Source organism: Chiroxiphia lanceolata, chromosome 17 (assembly GCF_009829145.1).
Source record: "Chiroxiphia lanceolata isolate bChiLan1 chromosome 17, bChiLan1.pri, whole genome shotgun sequence".
Lineage (NCBI taxonomy): Eukaryota > Metazoa > Chordata > Aves > Passeriformes > Pipridae > Chiroxiphia > Chiroxiphia lanceolata.
Window position 1 is genome coordinate 5,324,779 of NC_045653.1, and position 27,443 is coordinate 5,352,221.

At 43.4% G+C, this 27,443-nt stretch overlaps 1 long non-coding RNA gene across 1 annotated transcript in view; it reads left to right on the forward strand.

Moving 5' to 3' along the window:
• Positions 1–27,443, forward strand: part of LOC116795449 — a 109,441-nt gene that overhangs the window by 66,004 nt on the left and 15,994 nt on the right. Inside the window, exons 3-5 of the long non-coding RNA XR_004360060.1 lie at positions 16,963–17,076; positions 25,491–25,574; positions 26,919–27,093. This is a non-coding gene — a long non-coding RNA (uncharacterized LOC116795449). The remainder of the gene's footprint in view (positions 1–16,962; positions 17,077–25,490; positions 25,575–26,918; positions 27,094–27,443) is intronic.

The following is a 27,443-nucleotide window of genomic DNA, read 5'->3' on the forward strand; positions in this document are numbered from 1 at the left end:
TTGGTGCTGCTTGGCTTTAGATTACACGGTGTTTGAAAACTAAGAAGCATGGCCAATTAAAAAGAATTCCAGTTTTTAAATAAAACAAAAGGTCTCCTGAGACCCAAGACCTCAGGACCTTCTCATGAATTTCCTGGGTGCTCCGAGTGCCTTCACTTGCTTCTCTCTCATTTTTTAAAAATGTTCTTTTTGGATTTTAGGTGCAGAATTATTCATCCAACAATTATGTATATGCTGATCTATTTTGTCCCATTCAATTCCCAACACAAATGACTATTTGGTTCCTTGATTTGCAGGTAGCACATGAGGTAACCCTTTCTCTTATCTCCTGCTAAAGGGAGTTTGATTTCAAAAGTGGTTTTCAGACCAGACCTCAGGTGCCATATAGTGAAGGAAGATTTACACGTAGTGCCTGAAATGTTCACGTTCATTGTGCATTTTTGGGGATCACAAGATCCAGCTGGATTTGTGCAGTGAGGGAGCTGTGTGTGGAATACTCACTCAACTCCCCCAGCACCACCCAGGCACAGGCTGGCCCAGCTAAGCTGGGTTTGAGTTCCCTCTATAGACCATGCAGGGAAGTTAAGCCTCCATAGGGTGATTGTGATCCATCTGCCTGTCTTGGGAAAAGATGAATTGCCCTTTCAAAGTGCTGATTTTCCTTTTTGGAATGCAGAGGGAGTTCAGGCTCACTGCCAGCCCGGGATTAGATGTCTGACTTGGTGGTAAGATGTGGCCAGGCCTTTACTCCCTGAAGTTGAGGCTCCTGTAAAAATCACTTTATCCTCAACTCTGCTGGAAGAAGAGAGTGAAAAGAGAGAGCGGGGGGAAAACAACCAACCCAACAAACAAACTCAAACCCCCAATATGTGCATGAGTCAAATCAGGCTTGTGCTTCACTGCAGAGGGCTAATAGTCTGTAAGATGGAAAGCCTGTCTGGGACTGGCAGTTAAATGTGTGTTGATGGATATAAAGTGCTCATAGATTCTATGAGGTGGTCTGGGCAAACTGACAAAGAAGTTTCTAATGATGAAACAAATTGTTTCTCATTTTGGAAATCCTGTTTTCCACTGCTAAATCTGATGATATGATAGAAAAGACACATTTCTGAGGGGATTTTTGAAGCCTGTGGCTCTGAATGGAAAGGACACCTCAGTCTCTCTTCTTTTGAGCTACTTCCAGTAGCTGAGGATTTGTCTTGGTATAATTCCTTGTGTTTTCTGGGGAGCAGCTGGAACTGAGCATATCTGGCTAAAAGAGGGTTGCAAACCTCAGCAGGGTGTCCCTGCTCCCAGGCACCTACTTGGTGTCCTAAGGACAGGCAGAGGCAGGAGCCCATCAGTCCCTATCCAGTCTCCTGTCAGAGCAGCCTGAGGGAAGGCTGGAAAGAACAACCCTAACACGTCCTGATGCTGTAGTACTGAACCCAGACCTTACCAAAACCTTTAAACACAGACAAGCCCCTTCTAATTTACAAGTGCTTTTGTCAGAAAATCATGGATTCTAGGAGAGGTCACTCTCTGAACTTCAGAAGTTGTGGTTAATCCTGTTATAAGCAACATCCAACAGTTTTCTCTTTATCCTGAGGTACTGGCATCCCCAAGGGAGGGGAAGGGGACTGGTGAGACAGACAAACAGCTCTTTCGTTTCACGTCAGGTGTTTCTGAAAGTGCTTCCTCTAAGTTGTCACAACCAATAACCCTAAAGCCTCAGCTCCTGTGAGCAGCCCTGCACAGTCCTTCATGTCCCAGACAGTGTTGGGAGCCCCTGAAGGTCTGTTCTTTTGGCAGGGTGTTACTGGCCATGGCAACCCAGGGGAGGGAGGGCAGGGGCTCTGTAGGACACAAGCTTGGCTTTGGGCTGCTGGGTTTTAGGCTCACTTTCAAATATGAGGGATCAGGAAAATGGCAAAATATATAGAACTGGTTCTTGCCAGAGCACAGACTGTAACTTTGTGTAATCCAACACTCTCCAGGGGCTGGGTTTGAATAAAATAAGGACTGATGACTCATCCCTTCATCTTAAACTCCAAATGAACCTAAGCATGGAATTAAAACATGAGTAGCTTTTTCCCCTACTTTAATTATTTCCACATTTCTCTGTAAACCCCAATTCCTACTCAGGCTGGAAGTGAAGATTCTCTGAACACAGTAAAACCTGTGCTCTCAATGCAACTGGAAGCAGAAAATTCATACAACTCAGTAAAGTCTGTCCTCAGGAAGATTCTGTAGGTGCTGGTGTCCATTTTCTTCTTCCATTGTAGGAAACATTTAATCTTTAAAGTCCTTAAAAGTTGTTTTTTATAAGGACTGGATCATTTAGTGCCCCTGTTCTAAACAAATAAAGGAAATGTATTTATTTCAATTCACACATATATGACATGACTGTGGAAATGCAGCTGGAGGGACCTCAAGCAGCACATACAAGGATTAATTGTGAGTGTTCCAGAGCAGAGCTCCCACCAGAGCTGTGCTCAGCAGCTCCATCCTGTAATGAACCTTCACTAATCCTGGGACATGCTGGAAAAATAGGAGTATTTGAAGTCCAAGCTTTTCAGAAGTGCCTGGATTTCCATGGGTTTGAAATCTCCATCCTCACGACACAAGTTTGTCTCTGGATTGAGTTCAATGTGAAAAATGCAGTTCTAGACCACTGCAAGTTATTGTTGCTCTGGAAAGGGAACAGCCACAATAGGCCAGTCTTCAGAAAAGCAGGATGAAAACTCCAGGCATTGGGGAAATTTTTGGAAGCGTTTGTTGTGGTCTGTGGTAGGAGTACATTGCATTGTGCACAGGAACAGGTCTGTCTAATACAAGATCTTGTGTAGTAGGTTACCAGAAATGTAATGTCACTTTAAATTTGATCTATAAAAACAATAAAATACTGCATTAGGGATATTTTATAATTTCAAATCATGGGTATAATGCATAAATGCTGACATAGAATGGATTTATCACAGTATTTCTTGTAGTGTTGTGTTGGAAAGTACATGATTTATCTCCTGACAAACCCTGTGAAGACAGACAGCAGGAGGCTGTTGTGGATTTTGTATCAAATCTTCAAGACATAAAAAAAATTTTTAAACTTTCTCTACCTCTTCTTTAACCTGGGTGCTCTTCTGTTTATGTGAAAATCTAATGAAGGTCTTGCTGATTACACTTGTCATTTTGCTGGTCAAATCACAGTTTCAAATTGTGTGTTATGTTTTGGAGTTCTTTTTATTTTAGAAAATGTTGATGAGGGCAATTCAAAAATATTGCTTTGCTGATTTCTGTTGATATCTTGCAGGCTTATTGAATTGCTTTCTGTCTCAATGGGTTTTCCAAACCTGCTTGAGATTGACAGGTTACGATAATCAGTGCTTTTGTAGTTAAAATGCATAAAGGGAGTCACTAAAACCATGTGGATTATTATACCTGATGTTATTAGAAGCTGATCAGGATTTGCCCATCATTTTTAATAATGTAGAGCTACAAAAATCTCCAGTCCCATCTCAAGAGTTATTCAAGCAATATTTCTTCTGATTTCATCAACTTGTTTTCTTGATGAGTTTTGATTAAGGGACTTGGGGATTAACCACAGTGATTGCAGGAGTGGAAGTGTTACACAAGTACTGTGTTTTTTCTGGCCTACTCCCTCTCATACCTTGATAGGCTGTGCATGTGTTAACACTGCAACTGGGATTTATCTTTCATAACTATTTGGAATTAAATGAGGATTGCTGTGAATGGGAGCCATCCATGCAGTTGCTGAGTACTGTGTAATCTCCTTCTGAGGGTGATTAGTCTGACAGCACAGTTTTACTGGCTGCCCATTCTTGACTTCTTTGCTTTGCCAGTGGTGGTCAGAGCCTGAACATCCTCCTGTCCCAAATTCCCAGCTCCATGACGTCCTGGATGGGGATTTAGTTGTGCCTAAGAACATTGCTAATGAGTATTGGTGCCTAATGGTGAACTCTTGCCTTTCTCCACACACTTCTTATGCCCCTTCCATTATGGACATGCCATAGGGTGCAGCCACATCCTTCTCTAGGCAGTTCTTTCATCCCCAAACTACCTTGACCCTGCTACTTTTCTGTATAATTGTGAATTTTTACCTGCACACTCTATTCTACTGTAAGATTTATACTAGAACCTTTTCCTCTGCAATTCCGTTCCATTGAAATGCCTTCCTGGTACTACTTTTGATTCCAAATCTCATCTGAAAATCTCTTTTATTACCTGTTTAATTTCCTTTTTTTGCTTTCTCATTCTCACATTCTTTTGCTACCATTATGCTGACTTTGTAATTCTGTTATTTAAGAGTAAAGAACATTTCAGATAGAATTTTATGAAAGGCATTCCTTGGCATGCCTATAAGAAAAAGCAGCTTCCAAACAAGATGTGTATATGATATGGCATAGCAAAGATTACACTGCATCTAGATTTAAATTAAGACTATGAACATCAAAATGAACAAGGGCCAGAAAGTGCCAGAGGGAAAGAATGGAAACCCAGCATTGAAAGTGTGAAGGCTATACTGAGAGCAAAACTTTATCCCTGTGAACATATTTGTTATTTCTCCTCTGGTGTTGCCCAATTTAATAAAATCTTGGAGAACTTTCAACCCTGCACAACTCCTGATTTTTAATGAAAAATAATGAAAGAGATCAGAGATCTCTGTGCTTGCAATCTCTCTCATAAAGTGAACATTTTCTATACAGCAGAAACTGTACCTGCATAAAAATGCCTGCAAAAGGTGATTTTTAAAGAAATCCCCATAATGTTTATTCTCGTTTTATTGGGTGCTAAATCTAATACTCCTTGTATACTCTTGGAGTCATGTTTACACTGGAAAACAGAGGTTGTCAAGGCATCTGTCTTCATTTTCTGACTACTGCTGACTTGCTGTTCCCCTGTTAGAAGAGCATGACCTGCCTGTGCCTGTGGTTTGTGTCACTGCAGCACTGAGGTGCTGCTCAGGTGTCACACAGGGTTCTCAGGTCTAGGAAGCACATTGAGCTCCACAGAATTCAGATGGGCCCATGGCATGAAGTTCCTGGTGTCTCTTTAAATGCCTCCTGATTTGAAGAAGAGAGGGAAGCCAGACTGCCATGTAAAAATGTGTATAAACATATTTTTCTCACTTGCAGACTGGGAAAAGCAGTGTTTGTTTAGTCCTCACTGCCCCATTGGTGTCACTGAGTGATGCCCCTGGGAAGAGTCCTGCCTGTTCCTACTGAAACTTCTCTGCTGTATCTTGGGCCCTATGAAGCCCCAGGATGTTTCCTTCCCTTCCTGTTCCTGGGGCTGTGAGCTATCCCTGTGCCCTCACACACATCACAGCCTTGCCTCAGCTGCTGTGCAGCAGATCTGTCCACGTGTGCTGAGAAGCACCAGAGACACTGCCCTGAAATGGTCAGAGAAGGGTTTGAGATGGACCCTATGCAGCGTTCCCGTGCTCCCCACTCCCAGACCTGGCACTTCCAACAGCTCCGACGTCCCCAGGGGCAGCTGCAACATGAAAGTGGCTCTTTCCTGACAGCTCCCTAATATGTACAGAAAATTTGTCTTGCGAAATCTTACCGTGGTTGTAGACTTAAAAATACAGGTTGAGTCAACTGATCTGAGCGTAGGCTGAGCTCCTGAGTCTCCAGGAGATGCTGCTCTGTACAGGCATTCAAACTTTGCTGTTTGGGGGGCACTTCCTCAGCCCATGGAGGGTCCTGCACAGAGGAAAAGGTTCATTGGGAAATGTGACTTCCATGATGAACCATCTCCCAGAACGTATCTCTGCTCTTTCCTGTTCATACCCAAAACCCCTGGAACACTGGGGTTGAGTTCCCAGCCCTGTTGGAGCCTTTTACTTCATTATCTTCGTGGAGAAGGACATTTAGGTGTTTTAATAACAACAAAATAGATGTCAGAGACCCTGTTTTATCTCCTCCAGGACCCAGGAGAGTGTGTGTATCCTCACCAGTGTGATGACTCCTGGAACAAGATGTTGTTCCAAGTGAGGAGGCTCAGACTTTCCATCATTTACATTGTCTGGTATCATGGCTGGCCATCAAGTTTAATGGAAGTGCTTGACATCCTCCTAAATAAAATATTAAACCTTAAGGCAGAGAGGCAGAAGCACACAAGTGATATATTAAAATGCTGGTTGCCAATTGCCATGTTCCAGGTGTGATTCCTGAGGATGCTGCCTGGGAACCATTTATATCCAACTGTAGCAAACCTAAACAGAATGACACAGCTTATTAAGCCAGAGGCAAATGTAAATGATGAAAGGCTGCTGTGTAAAACTGCATTAAACATGTCCCATTACACGAGGCAAACCACATTGTGTAGCTGTTTTAACATAATGCTCCTTTCATTCCTCTAATTCCTTGGTGATTTAAATTTCTATACTTTATGAGATAGGAAAATAGTAAAATATTAATTGCACTGGTGTGTGCTAATGTTCTGTTATCAACAGAAAAATAAGAGATAAATTTATGTCAATAGGAGGAATGTAGACCTCTAAATATCTATTGTCAGGAAGGGAGAATCAGCTCTACCTGAAAGTGTGATGTTATAAACACAGAAATGAGAGAAATGCTAAGAGTACCTTGGTTTTCAGCAGAGTAGTTTCGTTCTTCTGGCATTTAAGAGTTATTGAAAATATTTTGCAGAGAGAATTCATCTTTCCTTCTACAGGAATTTAAGCACATTTAACAACTTCCCGGGCTTCCACTGGTGTCACCTGAAGGTCAAGGCTCAGCTTTGTTCCCCAAACCTGGCTTTCTTAGATAGATGAGTTTTTTTCTTTTTTCCTAGTTCGTAGAGATCTGACATTTTGGGATCAGATTTTTTTTCAAAATTTAATGCCCAGCTCTGAATGCAGAGAGATCCCTCTAGTGTGGATGGGCCACCGCCAGGCATCCACTTGGGTGCCCGTGGGCCTGGTTTGGGTGGGATTCATGGCCTTCTGGAATCACCATGAGAGGGACCAGGGCTGGTTGAGCTTTGCTACTGCCCTGCTCTCTCCCTGCAGGCAGCTGGATGTGCTGTTGCAGAGAGCAGAGCAGTCCTGTGCCCTTGCCTCACTTGCCATGCAATCTGAATTTCGATTATTAGAAGAGGCAGAGGAAGACAAACCTCTAAGAGCATGAAGGAAACAGTAGGTGGGTTTGTTCTGACTTGTTGCTTAAAAACCGAGTTGGGAAGGAAATCAATTTCCCGTCCTGAAAAAATATTTTCGCTGTGGCTTAAAAAAATATTTGAGCTGTGCTGGAGGTGAGGCTAAAATCCCTCCAAAGCTTTGAGGAAGGCCCACCTGCTCTTCCCAGAGCATGGGTACTCTTCTAGGTTGATCTAGAGAGAAAAGGAATCTAGATCTGTGTCCAGACACCCCTGACCTGCAGAGCAAACATTTCCCACATCCTGTATTCTCTGCAAGTCCTCCCAGGGTATAAAATGTTTCCAGGTGATACCTTTACAAAAATTGATACATTGCTCTGTTTTTTGAGAAACTGGCATTTTCTGAGGGTCGGGTTTTTTCCCAAATAGACTGAAGACAATCAAATTCTGTTGTCATTCCAGAGGAGAGAGACTCATTTTGAAGAAGGATATATTATTTGTGCAGTGAAAAGTATTCCCACCTATACTACACTATTTATGGTACTCTCATATCCTGGTTCTTGTTAGTGTGCATTCAGTGGAAACCATCAGCCAGCTCGTGATAAACTACTGATCTCCAAACATACCCAGTGCACAGCAAAAGCTGCATAGAACATAACTCACAGCACCAATTAAAAATATTTACAGCACTATACTTCCTATACGAAGTTTAAACATAGCCTTTTCATCTTTTCAGAGTTCTGTTTTGCACAAATTTGATTACAATTTGTAATTCACCAAGGTGGGCAATAGCAGTGTTGGCCAGAAGGGATTTGGAGGCACCACAGGTCAGCATGGTTCATTTGTCCAAATCTGTTCTTACTCCACACTCTTATTTTGGGGTTTTTGGTAAGTATCACAGAATCATGGAATCTTCTGAGCTGGAAGGGACCCACAAGAATCATCCAGTCCAACTCCTGGCCCTGCACAGGACACCCCAACAGTCCCACCCTGTCCCTGAGAGCATTGTCCAAACACTCCTGGAGCTCTGGCAGCCTTGGGGCTGTGACCACTCCCTGGGGAACCTGTTCAGTGTCCAACCACCCTCTGGGGGAAGGACCTTTTCCTGATATCTTAGTACAGGTTGTCAGTGTATGAAGGACCTGTGCTACCTGGCAACAAACCTCCTGGCTATCAGGGTTACATTGCTCTCTTTGTGCACGAGACAGGGTGTTATTTAGAGTCCAGGACTGGCAGAGGGGAGAATAGAGGAGAAGAGGATCCATCCATCTCCCCCTTTTCTGGGAAGCCCTACTGCATCTTGTGACAAAAAATCTCCTCAAGAGAATTGTCTCAGAAATGGAAGAATTCAGTGCAACCATGGTCCTTGCAGCTCATGTTTTAAACCAAGACTGTTTCCTCAAGGATGGATAGAGGGGGTCTTTTCTCTCAAGTATTCCACTCTCTGCTAAGGAGGAGGTGATCTCGGTCGCTCAAGAATCCTGACCTGAACAGAAAGGTTTAGGACAAGGCCAGTCAATGAGATTTTGGATTCACACACCCTTACATTTGAGTTCTTCTTCTTTAAGATTTCAGTCCAAAATGTCAGAAACATTTCTCAGAACTGCTAACCTGAAGAGGTTTTTGTAACCTTGGATGATACAAATCATAGCAGAAATTTCCTAGGAGTTTTAGCAACAGCTGAAGGAACCTAAAGGCAATGCTTCTTACAGCCTTTTGGCTACATCTGGATCAGACTTGGAGAATAAACTCCCTTTCAATTTAATCCCCTTATGTTTTATGGTTGCAAATCCTTTTCAGGTCCTTTTATGGACCTAAAGAAGTTGTCTTTCTCTTTTAAGTAATTGCACTTAGCCCAGCGTAAAACACTGGCTTGTCCTTCCATCAGCTGGTCCCTCTCACTCTGCCAGTCCCACACATGGGGATCTCCTTCCTGGCTGTGCAGAACCTCTCCTGGCACCTCCCTCACTTGGCTCCATGGGCTGGGGAGCATCCTAGCAGAGAGACAGGGATACCAGCTCAGGGGGAATTCTGCTGCCTCTGTGACTTCTTCACTGTCTTCACCCATGAGATGTCGAAGGGTTCCAGGAGATGTTACTCTTGAAGAAATTTTCAGAAGCTGATTTTGCTCAACTTCTCTTTCAGGGAGTATTTTTATGCACCTCCCATTTGCTCAACTTCTCTTTCAGGGAGTATTTTTATGCACCTCCCATTATAGTCATTAGACTTGTGTGGCTGTTCAACCCCTACATGCTCCACATTTGTGTTTTCCTCCTACCTTTTTAAAAATAGACATTTCAGTGTTCTGCAGCATCACATTTGTTGCTGTGGAGACGACTGTGATGTTGCCAATGGAGATATGATTTCACTGACAACCTCTGAAGAAGGACATGAACATGAAGACTGTGGCTCTATTTCTCTCCTGCCCCTTTCCTAATAAACCTGTTCTGCTGTTCCCTCTTCCCTGTGCTGCTCTATGCTGCATCCTGAACTTGAGCTGATGCACAAATCTATCTTCTTTCATAATGTGCATTTTGGCATAAATATATAAATGCAGTGGATGCAAATTGCCTATAATTAGAGGTAGAACACAGCACTGGTGTAATAATTTGTGGATTCCTGCGACACTCTTCATAAAACTTCACCAACACCCTTTTGGGCTGTAACTCTGTAGGAATAATCCACCAAAGGTACAAGCACAGAGAAATTGTCTAATATTCAGGGAAAATGAAAGTAATTTCCTAGTTCTTTGCGTGGGCAATTCCAAAGCAAAGTGACAGGTTGGAGGGAGGGAGGGAAAGGGAAAAGGGATGGGAAGAGTGACAGGCCATTATTGCTCCTGCTGCTCGTGCTGAACGTCTGGCAAAAATATAAACGTCGTTCCCCAACCTGCTGATCCCCCATGGTGTGTCTAATGAGGACTGGTGGGCTTGTGAGAACAGGTTTGACTTGAAGGAGGAAAGAAAGCCAGGAGAGATGAGGATTTGGATCGGTGGGGGGCAGGAGGGTGTGGGCAGGGCCGTGTGGGTGGTTCTGCGGGACCCCAGGGGCAAGTTCCCTCCTTCCATTGAAAGATTTGTGCTCTGGTGATACTGGAATATAGTGCCATGGTCAACATCAAATTAAAGTTCCCTGAGAAGAAAAATCCGGCTCCACTATGTAGTTTTTCTGTTAGTTCAAAGGTTTGTAGAAAATTCCCAAACTGCCTAAATAAATGAGCTGTGTTTGCCACCGGGGAAAGGAGCACGGGTATACAGTGGTATTTCTTCCTGGCAGCTTGAGATCTGCCTTAGGAGTGGTTTGTACTGGATGGTAATTGAGTTTCAGCTGATTGCAGCAAAACTATGAATCAACTGCAGCCCATTTTTAATAATGAAGAACTGAAATATAATCAAAAATATATTCACAGCACTACAGCTTTCAGTGATTATATGCGGCAAATGGTGCCTGCAGCCTCTTTGGACTCAGATTCTTTCTCCTGCTTTTTTTTTTTTTTTTTTTTTTTAGTTTAAGGATTAGAAAAAAATCCAATATTCGGAGCAGTTGATTTGGCAAGAGATGGCAGAGAATGCAAGGATTAATAGTGCTCTTTTCTGTGCTCCAGTTATTTCCGATGCCCTGTTGCAGGGGAGCTCCTCTTCCCACTCCTACCCCAGGCCAAAGTACTCAGCAGGCAGCAGAATTTGGCAAGCCATGGTGAGCTCTTGGAATCACTTGTGAAAATGGTGCAGTAACCTTGAGTGCTGACAACAGAAGACTGTATTTTGCCTCTCTGGAATACAGGAAGATATTGTGTGGCATTAACAGAAGGATAAGTTACTATGGTGATGAAGTCTATATAACAGATGGAAATAAATATATGTATAATGCCTTTTAGGTATGATCTGACAAGAAAATTGTGACCTGTTTCCATGGGACTTTGTGGAGCATTGGAGCGTGTTAACACTGATACTTTCTGCAAGTTGGAAGTGATGGATGAGAGACCTTGTTTTCTGTCAGAAAAGCACTGCAAGGTGTCTGTGCTGCAGCAGCACCTACTGAATCTCAATTTTCTCCCATATTAGCTGCAGGCCTTTCACCCTCTCACGTCCAGAACTGTGGTTTTACAATATAAACAATTCCCCTGTCCTTTCCTTGTCTGCTGCCTGTGGACACTGGGCTTTGCTGGGGTCAGCTCAATCTCCCAGGGCTCTCCCCTCTTACCACCTTCTGTTGCAGCCAAAAACTCCCAAAGTGACACATTTCTGGCCTCTGTCCTTCTGGCTTCTGCCATTTCTTTGTTCTGACTCTGCTGTACGATATTCCTGGGCCCAGGACCCAAAGCTGGCTTGGCTTTAAGGAGAAGATGATCTGTCCTGACCCAGGGAGGGAAGGGCAGTGGCTGTTTCTTGTACAGAGGCTCCTACAGTGGCTGTGCCAGAGCCCTGCAAACACCCATGGCTGAGTTTGTAACCACAGCCCTGCAGACCCTCAGGGGCTCTGGGCTTGGACAAATAAATGGAAATGCCAGAGGCAGAAGATTTAGCTCCTCACACCCCCACTTCCCACAGACCCTTTGGGTGCTTCAGTTTCAAACATTTTCTGGAAAAAAAAAATATTCAGTTTTCCCTGCTTTCTCCACCTCTCCTACTGCCAGGTCACTGGAGCATTTTCAACTGATCTTCAGTACTGTTTTGCTTTTCTCCTCCCATATCTCCCCACTGTAGCCTAAGGCAGCTTGGCCAGTTGGACTCTGGGTGTCCCTTATCTTCATCTATAAAATGCCAAAGTGAGTTACAGGAAGAATTTAGGTAGCACTGAAGGTAATGTGATGACTATGTGGATTAATTTTGAAGCCTTTTCTTGCTTTCAGGATTTTGTTCATGACTCATATTTGTTCACAAGATATGATTATAGAAGTTTTTAGAGCAATGGCATGTGTGCAGCTTTGGGAGGCCTCTTGTTGGTTTAAAGGAGACATCTCAAATGAGAAGGTAAAAGTCAAGTCTCAGATAAGACACCAGAACTTTATATTTCCACCAGTTGGTATTTATTTGTCTGTATCTGTCATTCTTTAGAAAAGGCTTCTGGCAGCAAGAGCTGTGCTGTATCTTCATGATGGATGCAGGGGAATCTGCTCCCTGGATTGGTTCTGCAGTGCTGAGAAGGTGGAAAACTTGCCTTTGTCAGTAAAATAAAGAGATATGACTCAAGGAGCAAAACAGGAGCTGAGTAAGGCTGTTCTGCTCTACCACTGTCAGAGCAGGATTTAAAGAGGGCTGTGAGGGAGCAGTGAGTGGCTGCTGTGCATCCACAGCACCCTCACACCCCAGGTCTCTGCCACTCACCACACAACCTGCTCAGTTTTTCACACAGAAAAAAACCTCACAGGTCACTTTTCCAAAGAGTGGATGGTTGAAAGGGGACACATCAGCTCCCAGAGTGGCTGAACTCCAGCCCTGAGTCCAACACACCAAGTAAGGGCACATATTTATCTGTACCTGTAATCTGGGGTTTATTTCTCTGTTCAGAGTTTTGCGTTCTCTCAGAAGTGCTTCTGTGGTTTCTGCAACCAGCATTTTATCTGTGTGCTTCAGCCTGACTGAAGGTGCTTCTGTCCTGGCTGGGCAGCTGATGGCATCGTTGTGCTACCCCCCAGCCATCCTGGCAGAGCTGGATTGTCACCCCTCCCTTCCTGGCAGTGTCTGACTCCTGACAGACACATTATTTGCACTCAGTTTAACTCAAGACTCCCCGGTGCCAGATGGGCTCTCACCAGCCCCGTGCTCAACCTTGGCACACTGTTGTTCCATGATCCTAAGGAAAAACTGGTTTAAGACAGAAAACAGCACCAGAAATTCAGCTTTCTGTTTCAATAGCCAGAGCCTGCATTGAAAGAAGGTGTTTATTCAGTTGTTCACCCAGCTGGTGACTGGACATGGTCAACAGTTGGTGTTTTGGCTGCTCTGGCCTGAGCCAATTAACTGATCTATTCCTGCACTGGCAGTCATTGGGCAGATGAATCAGATGTGTATTTGCATTTCCTAAATTTAGCATATGCATCTATGTATCCAGCCTGTGTGCACAGTTTGGGCATGTTTTCATTTGCATTTTATCACATTTGACTGAGGGAGGTTCAGACCCCTCGTGGCCACTCCATCAGAACACTGGCATTCCCAGACCCTTCATCCCCCTTTGGGGGCTTGCTTGCAAGGGAAGACTTCTCCAGTAGTGCAAATAAAGTTAAACAAGTCCACGAAAATATCCCTATTCCTTGGAGGTTTATACAGCAGTTACCCTCGTGGAAGGCTATGCTGCTGTAATCATATCAGCTTGAACCCACAAACAAATTTAACCAGCATAGTTTCCTCTGTAAGTGGTCTTTAAACACCTCTAATACTGTGGTTTTGAACTATCTGTGGGTGGTTTGTTCCCATATCTTCCATTAAATGTACTTAATATTAAACAGGTGATATATAGTCATTGAATATCCTCCCATGGAGTCACAAGGGATGCACAGGAGGAAAGCAGAACATGGTGGGAGCAGTAAAATTCTGGAGCTCTTATCTCACATCTCCATTTGTACAAAGGTTTTATCTCACAGTCTGATTTCATTTTCACTCCTTAGACTAAGGGGAAGCTCATAGGGATCGGGGTTGTTTTTGAGGAAATTAATACCAAGTTTTATCGTACCAAGTTCACTGCTGTGATGTGAAGGTATTTAAGCAAAGGCAGGATAAATGGCAATGTTTGAGTGCATCAGGAATTTACCCTGCTAAAATAAAAGCTGGCCCTTTGGATTTAGTTCCAAATTGGAGCAAAACAAGTTCTGTTACCACTGTCAGTTTTTGATGCTTGTTGTGTTCCTCTGTTTTCTTCCCTGACAGAAGGAACTAAGGAGTGGCAGAGTGTTTGGCACAGTCTTGGAGATTGGGAAGCATCACTCTATCCTACTACTGAGGCACTAGACCTTAAAGAAGATGCTAATGAAGCTTGAAATCACATTTGCATTGCAAATGATACAATTTGTTCTGCCTTTATACGGAATTAATTTGAACTGTTTGCTGCTTTGTTCCAATTGTGCAGCTGAATAATGCTGCAGCTTTCAGTGGCTCAGCGCTGTAAAGATCTGAGTCATAAACAAGGCAGGGTGAATTAAAAATTTGCTATGTTGGACAGATCATCTATTCAACTTTCTGACATTTTTTTATCAGCCATCTTCAAATTATCAAGCAATAGAGAAGTCCTGCTCTCCCTCCAGGTGTGAAGTATTGATGCTCATTTGTTCAGTTACAAGCAGATTTTTAATTACAACTGCTTAGGAGATTACCTAAGGAGTTAAACCAACCTCCTGAAGTGGTTTCAGTAGCTCTCTTGAGTAAACAGAGCATAAGAAAGTGTGAGTTTTATTTAGCAACTGGTTAACAAGAAAAGTGGCAGGTCTTAGGGGAAACCTGCTGAGGAACAACCCCTTTTGGCCACCTCAGCATGAGGCTTTGAACACCTGTGGGTGGTGACAGCAGAAAGCCAGGCCTGGAGTTAGTTAAGTCCAGTATGAAGAATAGAGTCCATCCACATCCAGTGACCTCGTTCCAAAAGTCTGAGGATCCCCTTGCTGAGCTGTGAATCTAAACCACAGCTTTTATGTGTGGCAGAGCCACAAGATGTGCTCAGGTGTGTGTGGGACCCGCGAGGCCGCAGCATCTCCATGGTCCCACACTGGGGGTTAAGGGGTCCTGGGCAGACAGGTGATTTCACTTGGGCAGCTCTGTCACTGTGAGTGTGTTCTCTGCATGGCTGAGCACTGGGATCACCCCCTGCTCCCATGACAGCATCCTCGCCCCCACCAGTGCTGGATGCACACACTGCTCTGCTGCCTTGGGGTCTGCCATCCAGCTCCAGTGCAGACCATTAGAAGGACAGATTGCTGTTATTAGAATGTAATTTCTCTGTCTATGAGCCCAGAGGCAGGGAAAGACCTGCACACTGGCTGCTAAACACTTCTTGTCCCTGGGTGGCAGGATGGGAATGTTGCCAGGAAGAGGCATCCGAGCAGGTTCTCCCTCGGGCAGTGCATGGACAAAGCAGCTCCTGTCTGGTCCTTCTCAAAGATTGTAGCTTCCTGACAAATTTCTTTCTGGGCCCATGGTAAAGCTAAGGATGATTTTTGTGTTATTTCAATGTACACTGCTGAAAAGACAGGAAACCTTGGAAACACGAGTGGTCTGCATGGTGAGATCTCAGGAGAGCCTGGGTGAAAAGTCGGGTTGGAAATAGCTGGGATCAAATCCTGATCCTCTCGCTTTTATTTCAGAACATATTTGAAATCTGAAGATATATTTTCTAGGCCTACAGTGTTTATGGATCTGTCTGAACGCAGTATTTGTGTGGCAGGGATGAAATCTGTAGCAGAAGCCCTTCATGGGTAGTTTACTGCCCAAGCAGCAGTGGCAAGTGTGACCAGGTCAGAAGAGAACAAAACCCAGACTTCTTATGTTACAGATGCTTGGGTGTCCCTCTGAATCCTGGGGAGATGGTTCTCCCCAGTGGTAGATCCAGGAGACACACTTTAATCAGCATTAGTTGCCTCTGACTTTGTCTCAGGCAGACCAGGCATCTCCTGCAGAGTAGTCTGGTGTGCTTTGATCAAAGCCAGATGAGCTCAGAAGGACAATGCCTGAACAGCTTATTACCAGGTCGGGTCTAGTTGTAACAGATGTTAAACATCCACAAGTTCAGCTTTAGTCTGAGGTTGTGTTCCTTGGCCAAAGCAGCCTGGCTTTGGAACAGCCAGAAATCTGGAGCTGGTGTTGAACAGCTGGGGAATCATTTAAGGCCCCTTAATGCAGATACTTGGGGGTCACTGGGTTTGGTTCAGTCTCAGTCTGAGAGTTGGATTTGAAAAGGTTGCTGATGATTTGAGAGCCATTTCCCATTATTACTGATAATGAATGTAACTACTCAAGGCATATTCCATACACTTTTGAAAAAGGAAATGTGAGTTTAGATGCCAAAATGGTGACAATTCTGTCTACCTTGTGCATCTCATCTGTTGTGATGAGCAAGAAGAGGTCTTTGGAAGGGTAAAGGGTACAGCTGAAGCTCTCTCCCGTGGCACTCAGCAAAGGGAGTTGTTCTCACCTCCACCAGAAGAGCAGATCCTTAGTCCAGACAGAAGAAAAGCATTTCAGATGATCTCACAAGTCACTGTCTGGCCTGCTGAAGGGTTTTGCCTTTTTTTCCTTTGACTTGTATGGTTTTTTTCTTTTAATGATATTACTTATAATTTTGCTTTAGAGTTCTGTGCTGCCTCAGCCTGACAGGAGAAATATCTAAAGGCTTTACTATAATACAGTTGAATAACAGTGTGATAAAGCACCACACTGTTTGAAAAGTTTTCAAAAGGGTGCAAAGAAAATATATTTCATCTACTTATGCAGTCAGAGTTGATACCCAGAGATTCAGATATTGGTAACCTTCACATTGGGTGTCCAGATGCCATTTGACAGTTTGAGATAAGACGTGTGTACTGGGGTTCCTGCTGCATGAACATAAAAAAAGTGTATGCGTGAGTTTTGGGTTGATTTTTTTACTTATTCATACAAAACAATTTTTGCATGTCCTTGGAGGAGATACTTATTTAAATTTCTCAATATGTTTTTTCTCAATAAAAAACATTAAATAACAAAACCTAATGCAAACTGAAGAATTATGGCACTTGAAAATGAAGTTACTTTGATTTATTTTCAAAGAAAGAGCATTAAATTACCATCTTCAATATAATGTTTGGACAAGGGATCATCTAACTTAAATTTGTTGTATCTCTGCAATAACTTTAGTCCACCTGTTAAATGCTGATTTATACTCTCCTCATAATTTCAGATTCTTCATCCATCAGCAGCTGTAACAACAACATCTCCTTAGTCTGTGACCTTCCTAAACTGGTGCCTATCTGGCTCAGCTGACATTTCCTGGACTTTCTGAAGAGGTTTTTGGGTAAGTGTAGAGTGGTGCAGCTTCATCTGCATAGCTTTTTTTGGCTCTCTGCAAACAGAGGCTTCACAACAGTAACATCTACAAATTATTTAACTTTCAAATGCTCCTTAAATCTTGGGCTCCTTCTGGGAAGCCTCTGCAAGTGCCACACAGAATTCTGGAAGGGAGGTGGGAGTAGGAACAGCACAAAAATTGCTTTTCCTCTGCCCTGGGATGAGTTTCTGTGTGGTCATTCACTGTCCCTCAGCTCAAGGACAGTGCTGTGACATGGACAGCAGCCCATAATTCAGCCCACAACAAAGCCTGATTTGGCTTGGGCAACACTAATGAGGAATTCTCATTCAACTTCAGAATTCTAAGTTTGCATCAGAGCATTCTGAAAGGAGGCTGCTGCCTTAATATGCTGATGGGGCTCACGTGGCTAAAGCAAGAATTATTGTGATGTCTGATTTAAACCACACTTTGCACCATCTAAATCTTTTTTTTATTCCTGCTGCATAGTTTTAGCAAGAAAAACGAGTGAAAAATTGCTGTCATAAAAGACTCATCTGCTTTCCATTACACTGACATTTAAGGATTGCACACATTAAAATGCTCCTCTGCACTACAGAGAGCCACAGAAAAACCAGGAGGGTGAAATCTCTAACAAAAGGGAGGTTTTATAATTCAGCCACCCTGGGATGGATGTGAACCAGGACTGGGGAAGGGTAAAGCTCTCCCTGCATCCAACCCTCCAATCCCTCCCTAGAGCTGCTGTCAGGGAATTGAACTGCCAGTGCATAGGAGAATATTTTCTCAAAGCACCTTTTACCCTCTGTCTCCTTCAGATAAAAAATAAAGGTGTTGATACTTTCAGCCCCAAGTCAGCGTGTTGTGCTCCCTCAGGGAGATCTCCAAAGTCAGGGAATTAATGTGATCCAGGTTATCAGTGGCTTTTTTTGATCTCTACTGGAATGCAATTGTTAAGAAGCTTTTTCTTTGACTTAGGAAAGCCAATTCCTCCTTTCCTTCTGGGCACCTTCCCACTGCTGATATCTTTGGCTTTCTCACCAGCTGAGGAGCAGCATTTTTTGTGAGAGATTTCCAAAACACTGGTTGTTTTCTAAGCTAGTGGTAGACAGACAGCTCTGTGTGCCTGTCCATGGAGAGCTGAGGGGTGTCCCTGTGGGTACATGGTGGAAAATGTGGTCCTACACACCCACCTTCCCAGATACCTCCAGTAGACCCCACAAAAAAAATTCAAGAACCTAATTTTTAAAACACCATCTCATATGTCTCTTGGCATTTGGACCACATAGCACAAGCCCAGGTATAGGAATTTTGACTGCAATTATGAGGGATTTTCCTCCAGAACTTTTTCTACAAGTCTCAGATAATCATAAACCACCTAAAATCTGTTTTTAAAAAAGCTTCTTGTGGTCAAAACACAGAGTGTAAAAGCACTAACGCTGGGATTCTGCCTCTTATTCTCCAGCTACCACTTCTGTATCACATTTATTCAGTTTTAAGTCAGGCCCAGAATTTTGTTTCCATCTCTGTGGCTTCCTGCTCAGCCTGTTTCTTGTAACTCCCACAGTGTTTACTCTGTTTGGTGTGATGCTCCTGCCAGGAGTGAACCTGGACTGGGGGTGCTGCTGCCTGAGAGGGAGGGAAATGCCTGTTTTCTAACTGGGATATCCCTCCTCTTTCGAAATGGAGTAAAACCTTAGTGTTGTTACTAAACTGTGTGTTTTAATTTAGGAGAGAAACTAAAAAGAGACACTAACAGCTTTCATAGGATTCAGGTTGCACTGTTTTTTCTGAAACCAAGAAATATTTAACATTGATCCACCTTTGTGTTAAACCCTGATCTTTGGGGTTTGGCAGTTGCCCAACCTCAGGATGTGAAAGGATGTGTTTATTGCTGTGTAGCAAAGAACAAAATAGCTAAACCTCCACATTTGAAAGAAAATATTTCAGCTTCTCATAGAGTTGTGTGGTTCTGATTTCCAGCGTTTTCTTTTTGGAGTTGAACATCCTTGTCCATGCTAAGGCACATTGCAGTAAAGAAATGATTTGTCTGAGGTTCTCTGAAGACAGTCACTCAATGACCCATGAAATTCTGTACCTAAAGGCTGTGGGGAGCTGATTCACCAGCTAAATAACTTCAAGTGATGTCCAATATAAAGTAGAAATTAGGAAAAATTCTGCACAGCAGTACCAAATATCAGATCCCAGCCTACATTTCTGGGGGTGGACTTTTGCATCTGCAAGTGATGATGCTCCAGTTTATCAGCCCGTACAAGTGATGGGTTCAAACACACATAAACTGAATTTATGGCTCTGAGAGCCTTAACTGGGGGTAGCAGGAAGAAGTGGAGGAGGGGGAGGAAAAGTGAAAGGAATGAACACTTTCGCTGAACCACAAATTGTTGGCCCTTGTGCCTTGCTGGTGCATTACCAAGCAATACAGATCCCCCCTGGAACACGTATTTCTCAGTGCTCTCCCCTGCTGCTTCACTTGCCCCATTTTCTGAGGCTGCACAGGAGGAAACAGAGCCAAAACTGAGCCATGGGATGAGTTATGGCCATCTAGGACAGGGGGAACAGCAAGTTGTAACTTCTTCATTGTAAAAAAAACCCAACAAACAATCCTATTTTATCAAAGCATTTATCTTGTGCCCTCTCATTACACAAGTAGGTTTGTTGGCTTCAGTGGATCCCTGTCTCTGGTATTTTAAGCACAGGTCTAACTTGGGTGTATTTGGGCAAAATGAGACAGGAAGTGAAAATATCTTGAGAGCATCTTTACTGTCATTAATCTTTATAAACAACATTATAAAACCTCATACTTACCTAGATAAATGGGGAAAATCAGACAAGAAAGAAGCACTTTAAGTATGCTACCAAGCACCAAAAAGAATTGTTTTTCTAGTTTGGGGTGAGTCCAGGTAAAACCTGGTATGTAGATTAGTGTTTATACTACACTGGAGATCAAGGGTCCTAATTCTAAGGCTGAATTATTGCACTGAATTAATGCAGTGCAAGCCTGATGTGGGATGGGAAGTGTGGATTTAAGTTATTTTGTACTTGAAGAGGCATTCAGTGAAGGAAGTGATACTTTAACTGTTTGACAGAGACTATGCTGGCAGGTTTTTGCAGGTTTAATGACTTTGGCCAGCAAGAATCTTCTCAAAAACATCTCTTCTGAACCCTGATTTGGCCTCTTTAGAAGACTTTCCTTCTGGGGACTGTCAGAGGGAAAACAAGGAGCTCTCCTGGCATCGGGTAATGAAATGCTACAGCACTTCTGTGAGTGGGGACATTTGAAATTCCCCTGGTTTACAGGTTTAATTGGTTGCCCAGAACATCATTTTCTGAGCTCTGAGTGGGTTTGCTTCCCAACAAAGCAGGATGTTTTGGAAATTGTTGTCTTCCTCGGATTATTTTCTCTTTCCCTGCCAGCAGTGCTTGCTGCATCGTTGCAGTGGATGTTGGCTGTCAGAAATTATTTAGTTAGAGGTAGAATAGGCTCTCTTCTGGCCTTTTTGCTATAACAGGGTCATCTTGTATCCCTGTCATCACAGTAATCTAATGTAGCCTGTATAGAAAATTGAAATATATATGGAAATTATATAACTCTAAAACACATGGACAAATAACATGGATGTTCTCCACAGAAAGGTATTTTTTAGTATTTTATTTATGTTTTTGTCTATCAAAGTGAAAAATTATTTTTATAGGAAAACTATCCTTTGTTAAAGGTTTGAGGGTACCTGAAGGTTTTCTGGTAATAAATAGCGCTACTACTATTTAAATATTAATTGCCAACATTTATTGAAGGACTGTAAATATTAAAGGCCAGATTTGTCCTGTCTCATACCATGCAAGTCTCATTAAATCTGTAATCAGAATCTGATCCAATAAAAAAACTTTTCTCCACTGATCCTAAGCACACCTTTTAAGACAATTAACTTGGCTCAGTGTTCTGATTTGATCTTAAAAAGGAACCGTGTTCCTTTGAAAAGGATTAATTGCATCCATTAGAATCAATAGTGCTGTTAAAAGAACACTGGAAAAGGAAACTGAAAATGCCATATGAGGTAAATCAATGAAAAAAGATAGTAAATTTTATAGAAAAATACAGGAAGCAAAATTGACAGTCCAAGTCTCAGCCAAGGCCTCAGTTCTGGTGCAGAGATGGACAGTTTAAAGTATTTAACTAAAGCAGCTCAAACCTCCTGCAAGGCACAGATCACAGTAGAGGCTGAAAGGCGCAGTGGGGGCAAGGAAATATCTTGACAGGTTCTGAATGCCTGGAGTGCAGTGTCTGCTGACAGTGCCTCTGCCTGGAATACTTACAAACTGTGATACTGAGGGTCTGGGAGCACAGGCTCATGGCAGGTAGACACATCTCCCTTTGGATCCTGTCTCACCAGTGGAAGAGGTGACAGTCCCTGGTCCTGTCACTGCCTCTTGCTGCCACTCCTGTCCCCATCACCCCCAACGAACCCTGGGCCAAAGGCTCCTGGGGATCCTCAGCTGGTTGGGCTCGTGCATCCACTGTGCAGGTCTGGGCTCATCCAAACCACACAGGCTGTTCACAAAATCACACAATCAATTCGGTTGGAAAAGACCTCTGGTATCATTGAGTCCAGTGAGGAGCAGCAAGAGGGAAAAGGAAAAAAGGGAGGGAGAGGAGAAAAACGCATTTAGAAGCAGTGACAGGCAGCTCATGTGTGTCCTCACAGAGGATTTGTGGTTAGAGGTACAACCCCAAAAGAAGGACACGTGGTTTAGTGCTGCCAGATGAGGCTTTGCCTTCAGCTCTGCTGCTGACAGCTTGATGAGCAAATTATTTCATGTAGCCATGGAATTGTCCTACTCCTTGGAAATATTAGTACTAATTGTGACTAGTACATGGAGTTGTTTAAGCTAAAGATGAAAAGCCTCATATATGAGCACTGAGATGGTGTTACTGTTATTATTAACAATTACATGCCAGAGCCATCAGTTCTCTCTGACAGCCACTTGCTTTCTTTTTCCAGTTCTTCTCTTCAAAACACAGGGGAGGTCCCTTGAGTCACATCCCCACCCTCAGGCACACAAGTCACCTCAAGGTGGGAATTTGGCACCCACGGATCTGCTGTCACTTTAGTGCAGCAGCTTCCCTGGACACAATCCAGAGCACGTGGTGCCCTGGCCAGGCTGAATGCAGGAGTTCCTCCTCATGCATCTCAAAATCTACACCCAAATAACCCCCCAGACAGTCTGTGTTCCAAACAGAAGGCAGCTGGCAGTCTTTGATTTCAGAACAGTCAAACAGCCTTGTGTTTGCTCGGGTTTTTCCTCAAGCTAATCAGTTAATTGGAGTTAAGTACTCTGAGACGTTACACATCCCTCTTCTCCTAATGAAGAGGCCCTGCCACCAGCCAGGCTGCACAGTCCCCTCACAGCTCCTGTCCCTCCCATGTGCTCGGAATGACAAAATAAGGGAGTGTAGTGACAGGACAAGAGGATTGATTTCAATAGGGTTAGATTGGATATTAGGAAGAAATCCTTCCCTGTGAGGGTGGGGAGGCCCTGGTACAGGTTGCCCAGAGAAGCTGTGGCTGCCCCATCCCTGGAAGTGTCCAAGGCCAGGCTGGACAGGGCTTAGGGCAACCTGGAATAGTGGAAGATGTCCCTGTGCATGTCAGGGAGTGGGACTGGATGTGCTTTAAGGTGCCTTCCAACCCAGGCTATTCTGTGATTATGATTCTACTCTGTGCTGTGGCCTGAAATGCTCTGCAGCTTTCTCTGAGGCTCACATGATTTTTTTATGAAGACCAAATTAATTCAGAAATATGAAAAGAATGGAAATAGGTACAAATATGCCAATTTATGCATTTAGCACTCCTCACAGCATTTTTGGATTTCTTCTTTTTCTTCATTGCCCCCATCCCCTCAAGCAACTCAGGGTTGCTCTATTTCATTAATAGTTCAAATGCCTGGTGAATTCTTCCAGAACAGCCTCATAAATTCTCATCCCAGGTACAACTGGTTTTTAAGTGCACTGTACAGGTTTATCCTTATTTAACCACATGTCTCACCATTTTTGATCTCTGAAGGCTGAGATTTCAATATTAATTGTGATTATAAATCTTTGTTTTTATGAGATTTCAGAATCACCAGAATATTTGTTTCCTTAATTCATCAAGATCGAGAACTTAGGAACAATTGCAACACTGGGACATTGCAAATGGTAATTGGAGGCACAGTTTGATTTTATGAGCCATGTGGATTGAAATGCCTGTGCTTGCACCAAGTCCTGAGTCAGGGATCAGCCAAGGGTTGGTGGCAGCCCCTGATTAATCCCAGCCAGGCTTTGAGCCAGAGGCAACCTGGGGCTGGAAGCTCCATCTGCAGTTTCCAGCCCCACAGGGCCCCTGGGATTTCACTCTGGGGGTCTGGTATTCCTGGGCAGAAGGCAAAGCAATCCATGGATTCATAGTTCTCTGGAGTCCTTTGTTTTTTTTATGTTCCTGATAAAATACTATCCAAGTGTGATTGCTTTTTAAACAGGGGGTTTTTAAGCAGAAAAATAGATCTGATGGGTTGGTTTTTTCCCCTAATCTACCTCAGAAATGAGAAATCCTGGAGACCATGGACTTTGCTGAAGATCAGCTCACTCCTGACATCTAAGAATGTTGCCCAATCAGTTCTTTCAGAGCTGGTTCTTTCATAAAATTTTCTTTCTATAATCTTTTTTTTCTTCAGCATGAATCCTGGTAAGATGTTTTAGGCAGCTGCATTTTAATCTTTAGCATTAATTAACTTGGTAAAGTGTAAAGTAGCAGAAGCATGGATGACAATACTAATGAAAGTAATAAAAATAGATTAATGACTAAATCCAAAGAAACAGAACCCTCTGCCTCCCTGCAGACATGGGTATTAATGAGATTTCCTTTGTTTCTCTCTGAGGGTGGGCAGTTTCTCCCACCCCACAAATCTCTGTAAGTGCCAGAGTCTTGTTTATTTTGTGCCTGGTTCCAGTTAGAGCTTCAGGCAGGAACTGGTAAACACTGTGAAATATTGCTGGAAACAGGAATTTCTGACCTGACAGTAAAATGACACACCAGGAACCTCAACGGGGTTTTTTTTCTTGAGGTGACCAAAAAGGTTGCTTTACCTTTATGCAAACTTGAAACTCTGAGATTGCTTTGCTTGAGTGGGAGAGACAAGCAGAAACTTTTCCCAACTTACTAGGGAAATTTAAATATATGAAAATGGACAAAGGAGGTGAATTAGGGAGATCTGCCACACCAGCTGCTGGCCTGGTTATCTGCTCAAATAAATAGGACCAACAAGTGTCTTTAGGGCAAATTAAATCTTGATTTAGCAATGCATGGAAACAGCTACTGGGGATTCCTGATGGTTTTCCTGATGTCTCTCAGTTTGTGTTGAGTGCACTCTTCCCTCCCTGGGTTTCAAAAGGCAAAACAGGGACAGGTCACAGTCTCTTACAGTGATGGTGGGGCATAACAACACCTCGGTGTCGGTCTGCCACAGCCTTTGTCCAGGAAAAGGTGGTGATGGACTGAAAATTTAAAAAAAACCTCTAGGTTTCTGTGTCTATGCCTTAGGGAAACAGAGAAGATTGATGTGCAAATTCCTTCTGTTAATGACTTGTGATCCTGCAGCAACTCAGTTTGTTTCCGTAATGAAGCCTTATAACTTTAGTGGCAGTACTCGTAGCAATGTAATTAATAATGCTGTTTGTATCACCAAGAGCCAGTCACTGCTTCTGCAGAAGGATCGATATCTCACAGCAGATTGACCTCCACTCACTCACTGGGCAATGGCTGGAACCTGTTTTCACCCCAGCAGCTCATTGAGGACGATGCTCAGGAGATTTGTCAAGGGCGGGAGAGCATCGAAATCCGACCATCACCAACCACAGCCCCGTGAGGAGGACAAAGTCTTGGGACCAAGGCTCCATAATTGAAATTAAATAAAGTTACACTTCTAAATGAAGCTCTCTCATGCCTCTGAAAGGGGACCAGGTCCTCAGGAGTAAATCAGTGTAACCAGCACATCCGTGTCCAAAGCAGTCCTTTCCGTTGGAATTTGTCTGCAGCTGGATCACTCCTCAGTTATCTCATGTGTAAGTCAAGACCTTCCACTTAGTTATAGACAATAGTAAAAATGCCATTTATAAAACCAGAAACAGCAGAGGTTCAGTCACTCCCAGGAAAGTTGACAAGGTGGACTCCATAGGGATGAAAAGCATGTGAAATTCTTTATTTCATTAGTACTTCATGATACTTGTTTAAAGAAGACTCAAACATTTTAACTTGTTAAATTCTTTCATTTTCGGTTTGCTTTTCTGTTTGTTTGTTTGTGGTTTTTGTTTGTTTTGTTTGGTTGGTTGGTTGGTTGGTTGTTTATATCAGGTCCTTTCTACCCAGAGGACTCAAGAACTGGCAGAGAAATGAAGCAAGAAATACTGTGCAAATAAAGGCTGATCAACGGTGCTGGTGAGAACTTTTTTTTCAAACAATTTGAAGTCCTTTGTTTTTTCTTAATGCTACTTTAATTCAGACTTCTGAGAATTGCTGAGGCATAAGAAGTCTTTAAAATTCATTATTTCTTTCCCTTTATTTAAAGAAGGAGAAACAAGAGAGTGCTGATGAGTTACATGGGAAGGTCAGAATTGATAGCAGCTGTAAAGTAGAACAAAACAGCTTTAAAACCTCACCCCTTTCTGGTCATAAATAAGGAACATGATCTCAATTATTTTTCTCTTCTGTGGGCCTGTTTTAAGTGAAGATTTTTTATTATGTGCACTTTCTTCTCTGAAAACGAAGTATGTTGATCATAAAAAATAGTCCTTCCCTTGGGTAAGATTTAATCCATGAATCCTGACAACCCAGCAATCAAGGCTTGCCTCTTCATCCCCAGGCTCATGGCTTGTACCTTGCAGAGGGTTGTCCACGTGCAGTGCACGGCCACAATGATGTCCCAGACCCATTTTTTTGTAATAAAAACAATGTTGTGGTGACAAGACAATGGGGTTCCCAAGGAGAGCTGGGAAGGGCATCAGAGCCCGGCTGAGTCGGCTGTGCTGGGAACTGGTTTGCTAAAGACTGCCCGAACTAATTCAGAGAAACTGTGCTCCTGAACTTTTAGCCAGTGAAAACTCGAGATCTCAGCAATTTCCCCACGACAGCCCTGCCTTGGTCTCTCTGAACCAGCAGTGAGTGTTGGCAGGGAATGAGCTCTGGGTTAGACAGTCGTGACAGCATCACCTGAGACCTGACACAGCTTCAGTCAGGCTGTTGTGGAGATATCTTGTAGTGCTGGATCAGTGCTCGGTGCTCTGTTGATCACAGCCTTGTTCAAAGTAGAGCAATAGATGAAAATCCACTGTATCCCCCCTGGGACTCCGTGTTCTCTCAGTTTTTTACTGAGCTTATCAAATGTTGTTGTAGCAGAACTGCTCTCTGACTCTGCAGCTTCAGGGGAGAGGGGGAAGCAGGAGGAGAGAGAAAAGCTGTCCTTAAAATCAAGAGATTGAACTGTAAGGAGAATAAAGAGGCATAATATCCAGATACAGTAGAGCTCCTGAACAGCCAGCAGGTAGTCCTGATACAGGTACACACGGGAGCAGAGCTGGAGGGAGAACATGACAGGCCAAACTCAGCCCTGATACAACCAGAGGAATGGGAATGTCAAGCTGGGTTTTCTTCTGTCCAGAAAAGGAATATGTATTTGAGTTCTACTCTATTTATTGAATTAGAGAAATAGTTTAGCTGACATTTCCCTTCCTTCTTTAATGTCTTATATTCACACCTTGGAGCATCTTTCATCTTTCCTCTCAGGCCTTCACTTCCCATTCTCTTGAGCAGCTAGTAGCCACTATTTAATCCTCATTTACCTCCCTCTGGATGAAGGCATTGGCCCTGCAGCTGGGAAGGCTCTCACAGCCAGCACTGAATGCAGGTCAGCAGGAATTACCTGAGGCTTCCTGCAGCAAGTGGATTTTTGAGAAAGAAGGTGAGTTTGGAGATGACAACAAAGCAATGCTTATGTTTCTGGTTCCCGGCCTTAAAAGGCTCCCTTTGGCCTGAACCATGTGTTTGGGGTTTGAGCCTGTGCTGGACATCAGTGTCCCTTTGCCACCCCTCTTCTCTCCAAAGAGCCACCTCGGCATCTTCATGGGGTCCAGGATGGGCACAGAATTTACTGGCTTATGCTGCCAGAAACAGCCCCAGGGTCTCCTCCAGTGATGCTGGGGCTTGGCCTCTGGGAGTCCCCCTGTGGCAGTGGCCAGTTGAGGGCTGGTCCAAGCTCTCTGCAGTCAACAGGAGGATTTCTTACCCCGAGGGGTGCAGATCTGATCCCAG